The 12,762-nt window shown below is 32.6% G+C and overlaps 1 protein-coding gene across 4 annotated transcripts in view; it reads right to left on the reverse strand.

Moving 5' to 3' along the window:
* The window catches only part of PRDM2 (PR/SET domain 2), a 189,753-nt gene that overhangs the window by 75,722 nt on the left and 101,269 nt on the right, over positions 1-12,762 (reverse strand). The window contains exon 1 of one of the 4 annotated variants that reach the window (XM_023499953.2): positions 12,122-12,180. The exons of the other annotated variants lie outside the window; for them this stretch is intronic. The gene's annotated coding sequence lies outside the window, so the exon portion shown is untranslated. Of the gene's footprint in view, positions 1-12,121; positions 12,181-12,762 lie in introns of those variants that run through there. 4 annotated transcript variants of the gene reach the window in all.

The following is a 12,762-nucleotide window of genomic DNA, read 5'->3' on the forward strand; positions in this document are numbered from 1 at the left end:
TGTACCTATTTTAGTAAGGGACATGGGGGAATTAATTCCCTTTATAGTTATGCCCACCTTAAAATAAAATCTGATTTAAAATTGCTGAAAAGAAAACAAGATAATAGCATCATATAATACTGATAATTCATAAAAAGCAATTGGGCAGTAAATATTGGCAAATTTAGAGGTTTTTAAAATTATTTTTATTTATTTTGTTAAATATTTCCAAATTACAGGTAAATATTTTTAAACAATTTTTAAAAATTCGGAGTTCCCAATTCTCTCCCTTCCAATTGCCCCTCCCCACTTCTTGAGTGTGAGGCAAACATTTTGATTTCAATTATACATTTGATATCATACAAAATATCTTCTGGTGCAAAAGAAAATATAAAACAATAAAAGAAAATTTTTAAAAAGATATGCTTAATGGACCCACACTTAACACCATACACCAAGATAAGATCAAAATGGGTCCATGATTTAGGCATGAAGAACGAGATTATAAATAAGAGGAACATAGGATAGTTTACCTCTCAGACTTGTGGAGGAGGAAGGAATTTGTGACCAAAGATGAACTAGAGATCATTATTGATCACAAAATAGAAAATTTTGATTACATCAAATTTAAAAGCTTTTGTACAAATAAAACTAATGCAAACAAGATTAGAAGGGAAGCAACAAACTGGGAAAACATTTTCATTTTGCATTTTTGTTTTTCTTCCTGGGTTATTTTTAGCTTCTGAATCCAACTCTTCCTGTACAACAAGAGAACTGTTCGGTTCTGCACACATATATTTTATCTAGGAAATACTGTGACATATTTAACATGTATAGGACTTCCTGCCATCTGGGGGAGAGGGTGGAGAGAGGGAGGGGAAAAAGTCGGAACAGAAGTGAGTGCAAGGGATAATGTTGTAAAAAATTACCCTGGAATGGGTTCTGTCAATAAAAAGTTATAATTATTTAAAAAAAAAAAAAAAAGATATACTTAATCTGCATTAAGAGTTCATTAGTTCTCTCACTACAGGTGAGCAGCATTTTTAGCATGGGTTCTTTGGAATTATGTGCCTCACTATTTTCACCAGAGTCACTCAAAGGTGATCATCCCTACAATAATGCTATTATTGTGTACAATGCTTTAGTTCTGCTCACTTCACTTTGCACATCATATGAGTCTTGACCAGTTTTTTTTGAGAACCATCTCTTGCTTTTCATTTCTTACAGCACCATAGTATTCCATCACAACCATATACCTACAACTTCTTCAACCATTCCTTAACTGATGAACATTCCCTTAATTTTCAATTCTTTGACACTAAAAAGAACTGCCATAAATATTTTTGTGCAGATAGGTCCTTTCCCCTCTTGTTTGATCTTTTTTAGATAGACCTAGTAGTGGTATTACTGGGTCAAAGGATATGCACAATTTCAAAGTCCTTAAAAATTGCTCTCCAGAGTGGGGTCAAGTTCACAACTCTACCAACAATGCATTTTAGTTGTTTCAATTCTTACATTTCCCCAAAGACATTTAACATTTTCCTTTTCAATCAATTGATAGGTATGAAATATTAAGTAGTATTCCAGAGCTGTTTAATTTGCACTTCTTTCATCAGGAATGATTTAGAAAACTTTTTCATATGACTATTGTGAGCTTTTCTAAAACTACTTGATCCTCTCCTTTCCCATATAACAACTGGGAAATGGCTCTTGTTTTTATAAATTTAGCTCAGTTGCCTATATATATGAGGAATGAGGCCTTTATCAAGGAAACTCCCTGTAAAAATGCTTCCCCCTTTCCCTCCTGCCAGTTTCTAATTTTGGTTATACTGGTTTTGTTTGTACAGAAACTTTAATCTCACAAAATCAAAATTATCAATTTTACTTCCTGTCACTTTTTCTCTCGTTTGGTCAGAAACAATTTCTTTTATCCATAGATCTGACAGGTAGATTTTTCCATCTTCCCCTAATTTACTTATAATTATTACTCTTTATGTCTGAATCATTTATCCATTGTGACCTTATTATGATATACAGTGTAAGATATTGGAATCCATGCCTAATTTCTGCCAAACTGCTTTCCTGTTTTTCCAGCAATTTTTGTCAAATGCTCCAAAATCTAAAGTTTGGGGGTTTATCAAACATTAGAATTCCATGGTCACTTATTACTTTATATTATACACCTAAGCTATTCTACTGACCCACCATTCTATTAGACAGTACTAAATTGTTGTGATGATTATCGCTTTGTAATACAGAATACATGGAACTGTTATAGACTGCTTCAATTCACACATTATTTTTTTATCGACTCCCTTGATATCCTTTTTCTTTTGTTCTTCCAGATGAATTTTGTGACTTATCTTTCATAGGTCTATAAAATAATTTTTTGGCAGTTTGGTATGGCACTGAATAAATAAAGTAACATAGGTAGAATTGTCATTTTTATTATACAGGCTTACCTATCCAGAAGCAAATAATATTTCTCTATTTGTTTAGATCTATTTCTGTGAAGTGTTTTGTAACTGTCTTAATATAATTCCTAGGTTTGTATTTTTAGGTAGACTCAAGTATTTTATACTGTCTATTGTTATTTTAAATGGATCTTCTCTATCTCTAGCTGTTGAGTTTTACTGATAGTATATGGAAATCCACAATTTATGTTGGTTATTTTATATCCGGCAACTTTGCTGAAGTTGCTGCAACTAGTTTTTTAGTTAGAGTTCTAAAAGTATACCATCATATTATCTGCAAAAAAGTAATAATTTTATTTCTTCACTGCCTATTTTTTCTTTCAATTTCTTGCTTTGTTAATTTTTTTCAATAGATGCTAATCATTTTAAGAAAGGCTCCCGTTGATTTCTATACTTTCTGGTGCTTTTAAAACAAGTATTGGATTTTGCCACAAATTTGTTTGTTTCTCGTCATACAATCATGATTTTTGTTGTTTTGTTATTGATATTGTCAATTGTGCTGATAATTTCCTTAATATTGAATCAGCCTTGTTTTTTTCATATAAATCTCACCTGGCAATTTTGATTTTTTGAATCAAATTTATTTGAAATACATTCTAATATTTCATTAAAAATTTTAGAATTTCTTCTCAGCAGTATAATCATCTAAAACAATTCCAAAAGTCTCATTATGGAACATGCTATTTTTATCTAGAAAAATATATGGAGTCTGAATGCAGACCAAAACAGAATTATCTTCACTATTTTGGAAAAGTGAACATTTTATTTACAATTTTATTTTTCACAAGATAATTATTATGTTTAATATGATTACACATATATAACCCATAAGGTGGGAGGGAATGAGAAAAGATTTGGAACTCAAAAGCTTATAAAAAAAATGAATGTTGAAACTATCTACTTTTTTTTTGGGGGGGGGGGATTTTGCATCAATATTCATTTAAGGAATTAGATCTATAATTTTCTCTGTTTTTGTTCTTCCTAATTTAGGTATCAAAATTACATTCATGTGGTAAAAGGCATTTGGTAGGACTCCTTCTTTACCTACTTTTCCCCAATAGTTTATATGATATTAGGATTAATTGTTCTTTAAATGTTTGATAAAATTCACTTGTAAATCCATCTGGTTCTGGGGATTTTTTCTTGGAGAGTTCACTGATGGCTTATTCAATTCCTTTTCCAAAACTAAGTTATTTTAATTCCTCAGAGCAGTAAAATATATAAACTGGGTAGTATAAAATATGTAATAATATAAAATATGTAAATGTAGAAAGGATAAAATATAAGCTGGTCAGTTTATATTTTTTAAATATTAGTCCATTTCACTTAAATTGTCAATTTTACTGGAATATAATTGGGCAAAATAATCCCTAATAATTGCTTTCATCACCCTTTTTATTTTTGATACTAGTCATTTGGTTTTTAATTTTTTCCTTACATCATAGGATGTAAGTTTAGTTACTTAGAAAATAGAATAAACTTGGGTATCTTTTGGGTACGGTACAGTTAGTCACTTGCACTTGTCAAAATGAAACCACAGAAATATGAATTCTATGAAGCTGAAAAAAGAATAATGGATTCCAAGATCAAATGCAGAATAATTCACTATCAAGTTATAAGGTATTCATAGTATCTTATGGGATTCCACTTTAATTCAGTACAATTCAATATTTCATTAACAAATATGAAAAGAACATTCTTAAAATACTAATTGCAGTTTTTTCTCTCTCTCTTTTTTTTTTTTTTTTAGTAATATCATAATCTTCTGGGATAGGAAACAAATACTTTAGAAGACAGAATGAAAACACAAATGTTTCTGGTAAATTTAAATAAGCTAAAAGCAATAAGATAAATATTCAATAAACAAACATGTTCACAATAGAAAAAATATGAAATATTCCTAAATTAAGTCTAAGGAGCAGGACTTGGTATATTGTAACTTTTACCCCCTTCTATTTCATATTCTATTTCTTTTCTTTTTTCATGTCTCACAGTGTTTTGTTTCAAGGACAAGTACTACTTTTAATGAATTTGCTTAACGTTCATTTCCTAAACCTTCCCAGCCAGACTTCAAGGTATCAACCTGATCTTTTCTCTTCTCAGCACTGCTTCAACAGCAGTTTTAAGATTTATAAAATGTTTTCTTAAAAAGACTGGGGGGGAAATTGACATAGAGTAGGTAAATAAAATAGTTTGACAGCTAATAAGGAAAAGGGATAAACTTGAACCCAAATCTGATTCCAAGTTCAGAGTTCTGGCCATGACACTCACTACACTTTCTATAACAAATGGGTAACATATTAGGAACTAGTGCTAGGAAACATAGGATGGCCAACTACAGAACAGTATTTATGAATTAGTATAAAGGACTGCAAATATTGGGGAACTCTAAGAAAAGTATACTTGAAGCAAAGATTCTTACAGCAGGGTGTTAACTCAGTGTGATTAATGAGATGATGGTTCTCTAGTTCACATATACTTAAGTGTGCTGTAATGATGTAATCATAATGAGGTATTTAAGGGCTGAGAAGACTGGAAATAGAGACATTCCCTCTTTCACCATCCTCCTGTACTCCTCCATTAAGATCAAGGCTGATCCCAAGATCCTCCAGAGAGCTAGTCCGGACATTACAAATTAGCTATTATGTCACATTTTTTAAAATTGGTTTTCTAGTAAAATAACAAACCTAGAAAAATATATACTTTTAGATACTGAATTTTGCAGATATGAAGAACATAGCAAATTAAAAAAATATTCACACTGTATGTTGGGGGGGAGGGGAGGAAGAGCAAGTGATGTGGTTCCTCAGAGACTATCAGCTAAAGTAGGTAAAGCCTTAGGCCTTAGTTTTGATTTCCTAGAAATCATGAGATCTTAAAATTGTAATTTTTGCTTGCTTACCTCATTTCTAGTTGGCCCATTGTCACTCCACCCTCCATATAAAGGAAAAGTGACCGCAAGAGCCAATCAAGACAAAACACTTTGCTTAAGGGGGATTTTGAGGAGAGGTTGGGAATTGCATGTCTATTTAACCAACCTCTTTATTTCAGGATCCAGCTTTCCTCATTCTGACTTATTTACCAAGTAGGAACTGCCCACTTCTCATGAGATTCTAATAAAAACTTTCTATCTTCACTTTTAGATATTGCTGAGTAGTCAATTTGGGTTAGGGTCTCTATAACCCACACAAACACTATTTATAATTAAAGACTAATCTTTAGAAGGAAAAGGATCCACATGTGCAAAAATGTTTGTGGCAGCCCTTTTTGGAGTGGCCAGAAACTGAAAACCGAGTAGAAGCTCATCAGTTGGAGAATAGCTGAATAAGTTATGGTATAAGAATGTTATAGAATATTATTTTTCTATACAAAACAATCCAGCAGGATGATTTCAGAGAGGCTTGGAGAGTCTTACATGAACTAAGTGAAATGAGTACACAGCAACAACAAGATTATATGATGATCAGTTCTTATGAACGTGGCTCTCATCAACAATGAGGTGATTCAGACCATTTCCAATCTTGTGATGATGAGACCCATTTCCCAGAGAGAAGACTGGAAACTGTGTCTGGATCACAACATGGCATTTTCACTTCTTTTATTGTTGTTTGCTTGAATTTTATTTTCTTTCTCTTTTTTCCCTTTTTGATCTGCTTCTTCTTGTGCAGCAAGATAATTGTATAAATATGTATGCCTATGTTGGATTTACATATATTTTTTACCATGTTTAACACATATTGGATTACTTGTTATCTAGGGAAGGGGAGGGGAGAAGGAGGAGGAAAATTGGAACACAAGTTTTTGCAAGGGTCAATGTTGAAAATTTATCCTTGCATATGTTTTGAAAATAAGAAGCTTCAATAAAAAAAGGAAAAAATTACTAATCTTTAAAAGATTCAATTAAAAATTATTTTGCCTCAGACAAAAACAAAGGAGTATAATATTGTGTAAATATGTGAAGATTCTTTTAGATAACTGAGAAATTCTTTGGATTCTTGCAGAACTGAAATAAATATTTTTTGAATTACTATGTGAAGTTTTATATACACTCTGAAAATTAAAACAAGTTATTAAAAGTTCACACTTGCTCATTATACTATTACTAGATTATACTATTCCAGTCCTTTCTTGAAGACTTGCTGATGGACTTCCACAATTTTTTTTCTGTATAGGAGAATTCAAGAAATTTCCAATTTATTAATAATTCATTCTTTGATCTCCCCTCAAGTATCTTTTCGCTTTTCAAATTAACAAAGATAACTCATGACTTTCCCTCAACTCAAAAGTTTACCATCTCTTTAATTCTTTTTGGATTTGGTTGTTTGGGAATTAGGGGCAGAAGGGAGAAAGGGACCAAGATGTGAGAAAAGAAATATTGCTTAAAGAAAATAGGATTCTATACTTTTTTTCCAGTTCTACAAATTTAAACATTTCCCTATATTTCTCTTCTGTACATAAAGTCCCTTTTGGTTCTCAAACGTTCATAACTTTTTTTCCCCCAATTAAAAAGACCCTTTCAACCATATGGGCAAACCTAAATCATATGTATAAATTATTTTGGCATTTGGATCTACCATTGATCTATATTACCAAAACAATTTGTCAAAATAATTATATTTAACAAATGATACACTTAATAATACTTGTTTCATTTGCTTCCTTGTTGGTTGTGTGAATCAAAATTCTGCTCCTTTGCCAAAAATTAAAAAAAAAAAAAACTAATAGTTCACTTGTTATGCTTCCGAATACAAGAATATATATTAGTGTTCTTTACCTCCTCAATAATCTGGATTTAATTACCTTTTATGGAAAAGTTTTATATCACCCAAGCAGAATGAAATTCAAGGACAACGTTTTCATCTTGGCTTCTTTGTCACCAGACTTCACACAGATTAGACACTTAAGAAATGTAAGCTGAACAAATGGCAAACTAAGAAAATTGTAGACTACTCATTTCTCACAAGACAAGAAGAATCAAATATTGTTACCATGATGCTTCATTGCACAGATTACCCGCTCTGGACCACACTGAGTCCACTCATATCAATCAATGCCTAGAAACACACCTACTGATCAACTACTGTGGATACCCAGAAAATAAAATCTTGATAAGCTCTTAGGGATACAAAGCCAAGCTTCTTTAGTTCAAGATGCAGCCAAAGGTCATACATTTGGGAGAGCTTGGTATTCCCCAAAGCAATACTGGTAGTTTACAAATAAATCAATGGTGCAATCTCATTATACAAACAAGGAACAAAAGACTGTACTCTCTAAATGTGAGTCATTTCTGAATATGTGAAATATTTAAGATAATGAACAAGCCATTTTTAAAATGAAAAAACAAACACACACCACTGAAGTTTTCCTCTAGGAGTATTCCCTTAACTATCTCAAGTACAAAATGTGTTCTGTATATTAAATCACATTATATATCAGAAAATAAAATTAGAAATCTCAAAGATCTGGAACTCCAAATATATACAGACACACACAAATTTTTTTTTCACTTCAAAATGGGAAGAACAGAGTATGTAATCTCCCTTCCATCCCCAAAGTGGCTTACTAATCGTTACAGTGTATAGAGTACAAGGTCTGGAAACAATTAGATCTCAGTTCAACTACAATCTTAAACTCACATAAACTGTGTGAGACCCAGGCAAGTAAAAATCTCTGATTTGCCTCAATTTCCTCATCTTCATATCTGTTAAGTGGGGATTACAATGGTACATACCCCAGGGCTGTTGTGAAAATTGAATTCGATAAAAATTGTTAAATATTTGCCATTGCATCTGGCACACAGTAAAACAGTCTATGTTAAAATATACATAATAATATACAAAAATGTCACTGTTACTTTAAAAGACAAGTATATGGAATGTCACATATTATCACATTGGAAGCAAAAAGACATGAAACCCACACCTAACATATCTATCAAATCTTTCTTAGAATAATCAAAATTTGTTTCACTGAAAATACATTTGGTCTGATACATATATACATGTGTATTTGTGTATATATGTATGTGGACACATATCTCTATGTATATAAACAAAATACTAATTCTGAAGTCTAGAGAAATCCCTAAGCACTAAAAAAGCCCCAATAGTTATGGGATAACCTATTCACTTCAACTCTAAGCAATTGTGACTACCACTAGAATGAACTAATAATAGGGCACTGGTTCTAACTTGGAATATAAATGCAAATTATTAAATTGAGCAAGATCAGGGATTTCACAAATTTGAATATTCCTACCAGCAATGCAGAATGTAATCCTTCCAGGTCTTATACATACCATCCCAAGAAAAGGGTTTCTTTTAGCTGTTCAGTTGATATTAACTGAATCTATAAATGGAATCCTTCTTGCCATACTCTTCTCTGATGAATTACATCTTTATTCTAATTATGCTATAAAATCCCTTGCTTGTCCCTCCATCCAATTTTGGGTAATTACACAGTTTGTTTTCCTCCAATACCACTTCTTGGCCTTTATTCCAAAAAGATCAAAGAAAATGGAAAATTACCTATTTGTATGAAAATAACTTTTTGTGATAGCAAAGAATTGGAAAACTAAGGAGATGTCTATTAACTGAGAAATGGCTGAAATACACTTATGATGAAATAGTATTGTGCTATGAAATGGCAAGCAGGATGGTTTCAGAAAAACTTGGGAAGTCTGATATGAATGGATTTAAATTGAAGTGAACAGAACTAGGAGAACACTGTACAGAGTAACAGCAATGTTACAATGATGATCAAGTGAAAGATTTCACTACTTTGATCAAAACAATGATTCAAAATAATTCTAAAGAACTTATGTAATTTCTTTTTTGCAAGATGGCTAATATGGAAACATGTCTTATATACATCATATGTGACCAATATCAGATAGCTTGTCTTCCAGAGATTTTTAAAAATGAATGTTACAAAAATTTAATTAGAAACATTTGAACAAAACAAAAATATATTTGAAATACATATACACAGTCAGACTAAGTTGATGTGTTGGTTAGTTTTAGAGAACTACTTTGGGGGGGGGGGAGGGCTCTTTTTTATTCTGTGTTCTTTATTCTTTATTCTTTTATTTTTTATTACCCAAGTAAGGATGAATAGGGGTATATTTGAAAATGAAGGTGATATTTTTTTAAAAGTCAATAACAATTTTTAAAGAATACTTTTAAATTTCTTTTCATTTTTTGTCCTTTCAAGTTTTATTCTTAAATTTACCAAACATTTATTAAGTGCTTATTATATGCCTGAATGACTGTTTCATTGGATTCCTTATTGAAACTTTTGTTGGACTAATTTTTCCTTCATGGTTTTGGTTTTATGAGGTACTCAATCTTCCATCATTCTTCATAAGAATTTTTAAAAACAAATTTACGTTCTAAATCAGTGTTTCTCTCGGCTCCATCTCTCTTCACTTGACAAATAATTGTGTTTTCTGGCTGAAAAAGATAGTTTCTAATCTTTTTTTTTTCCTTTTTATGGCAACTAATTTATATCAGGTAAACTTCTCTGTGAAATTATCATAATCAATGGTAATATCCTTTCCTCCATCCATACTCCATATCTTTCAGTATCAGTGTAAACATGTCTGATTAGGTCAAGTTGGGATTGTTTTAATTTCATGCAACAGTATGTATTACTTTTATTTTTTCTTATAACCACCTCTTCATTTTTATCTTTGTTCTAACAACTTTTATACCAACTTCAAACAAAGAGCTTATTCAAGAGTGACTCCCATTACCAATAGCTAAATTAAAACAATTTTATTTCTAAGTGATGTTTGACATTTATCCATTGTCCACTTATACTAGATGATGCAATGGATAGAATGCCAATCAGTGGCCAACTAGGTAGCTTCCTCTTTCACTCCTCTCATTCTTTTAACTTTTTACAATCTGGCTTCCACTTCATTCCAACAAAATGCTCTCTCAAAAGTTAACAATGAACTTTTAATTGCTAAAAAGAATGAAAACGGTTTCAATCCTCACTCTTTTCACCCACCGTCTTCTTCTTGACATTCTCTTTTCTATAGGTTTTAGGGATATCACTGATCCTGGTTTTCCTCCTACCCTACCTGATCACTTACAGTCTCTTTTGCAAGAGCTTCATCTGGATTAAGATTTCTAATCATTTGTGTCCTACAGGATGCTGCCCTGGTCCCCTCTCTTTCCTTCTAAACTACTTCACTTAATGATCTCCCCTACTCTTATGGACTTAATTACTAATACTACTATATCATCATTCTATATATCATACTATATCATGATGACTATATCATGATGATATCCCTAACATATTGAATACCTACTATATGTCCGGCACTATATACTAAGCACTTTACAAATCTTAGCTCATTTGGTAAGGCAACTCTGGGAAGTGACTGTTATTATGCCCTTTTCCCAGATGAAGAAACTGAAGCAATAGCAAACATTTAGTGATTTGTGCAAAATCTAAACAAGTGTCAAGACCAGATGTAGACTCCAGATCTTCTTGACTCCCTAGGCCAGCACTCTCTTCCTTGTAGTGTGCCTCACATCTCTATGCTGACTGTTCTTAAATCTATTTTGGGCCCCCTGCCCCCATCACATACCCTTCAATTCAATAACATTGACTTTCTTGCTGTTCTATAAAATACTCCATCTTTAAGCTCCAAGAAATTTTTTTTTACTGCCCCCTATGCCTGTAATGCAATTCCCCCCTCCTCTCTGCCTGCTGCTTCCCTGGCTTCCTTTAAGTCCCAACTAAAATTTCACTTCTACAGGCCATTCCTGGTGGCTCTTAATTTTAGGGTCTTCTAATTATTTCCTGTTTTTCAGATGTGGTTTATTGGCTAGTGTCTTTCTTAAGATCCATACCTTAAATCAAAAACAATCTGATTCTCATTGGCCACCCATAGGTTCTAGACAAGTCCTATTTGTTCTATATTTGAGTCTGGATTGACTCAGATTGAATATGAACAGCAATCATTTGGCCAGAAATCCTGAGGAGATTCTTTGCCTTCACTGCTACCTAGCCTTAATCACTGAATAAATGTGGTCTAAGTCAAACTGAGACCTGTTGAAGACCTCAGCTTAAAAAAAGCCAAGCTCTCTCATTACATCCAGGGCCAGCTGCAGTCATCCTGAGACCCAGATGGCAGTGGAGGGAAAGTGAGGCAGGTACCTATGACAGCCCTCCCTCATTTAATCCAACTCATTCCCATGTCATGGCATCTCCCCTTCCCCGCCCCACTGATGTCTTGGTTTTCTTCAAGAACAAAGGACAAACCACAACTTTCCAGATGTAGAAACTACTGCCCAAAAAAGCTATAACTCAGCTCACGTTGCCCACCTAATTAGTAACAAAGTCAAATTAGGACAATGAGAGTCAGTTTCCTGATTTGTAATCAATGCCACTTTCTTCCATATCATACTATCTTCTTCACAGAAAGGAAGTTCTCATATAAAATGAGGAGGTAAACAATACCTGATATTAACTATTATTATATGTTTTTCAACAAATAAATGTTATTCTTTGAATTTATTCTGTACTTTGGTTTAAAACTACAGTGATTTTGCAAAACACACCAGTTAATTTTCAGACTCTAAAGCTATATAGGTGCCTATAGATCAGCACAGAACCCAGTGGAAGCCTGATAAGTACACATGTGCACTTACCATCAGGTTCCTGTAGGGTCCTACATGGTGGCTACTCACAGCTGGATCCTCCACATGGTCTAAACAAGAAAGATACAGGAATGAAATATAAGGAAAGTGAAATGGAAACAGTAACAAAGAATATAATGAAGAATAGAACAAAGCTGTGTAAATATAGAGGAAAGAGTGATTCACAGCAGGGTGAAAAAGAAATCAGAATGAAATAGCAAGACAAACAGCCAAGTAATCTATGACATAGTGGATAATGCCCCACCTGAAGTCAGTACCTTTACTAGAGGTGTATCCCTAGATAAGTCACTTGACCCTATTAGTTTCAGTTTCCTCAATAGTAAAATGAACTAGAGAAGAAAATGGCAAACTACTCCAAGATCTCTGCCAAGAAAACCCCAAACGGGTCAAGAAGAATCAGTACAACTAAAAATGACTAAACAATAAATCTATAGCAACAAGGATTGACATAAGGAAAATATCTGATATAATATTGCTTAAATTTGTATTTTGAGTTATTGAAATCAATTTGGTTCTTCACTATTTTTCATCCTATATTTCCTAATGTCTATATCATACCGATGAATTAAAAAGGATAAATTTTTACTACCTTAAGGAAGGTAGCTTATAGATTTTCTGGTCCACTCCTTTCA

This window comes from Sarcophilus harrisii, chromosome 3 (genome assembly GCF_902635505.1).
Source record: "Sarcophilus harrisii chromosome 3, mSarHar1.11, whole genome shotgun sequence".
Lineage (NCBI taxonomy): Eukaryota > Metazoa > Chordata > Mammalia > Dasyuromorphia > Dasyuridae > Sarcophilus > Sarcophilus harrisii.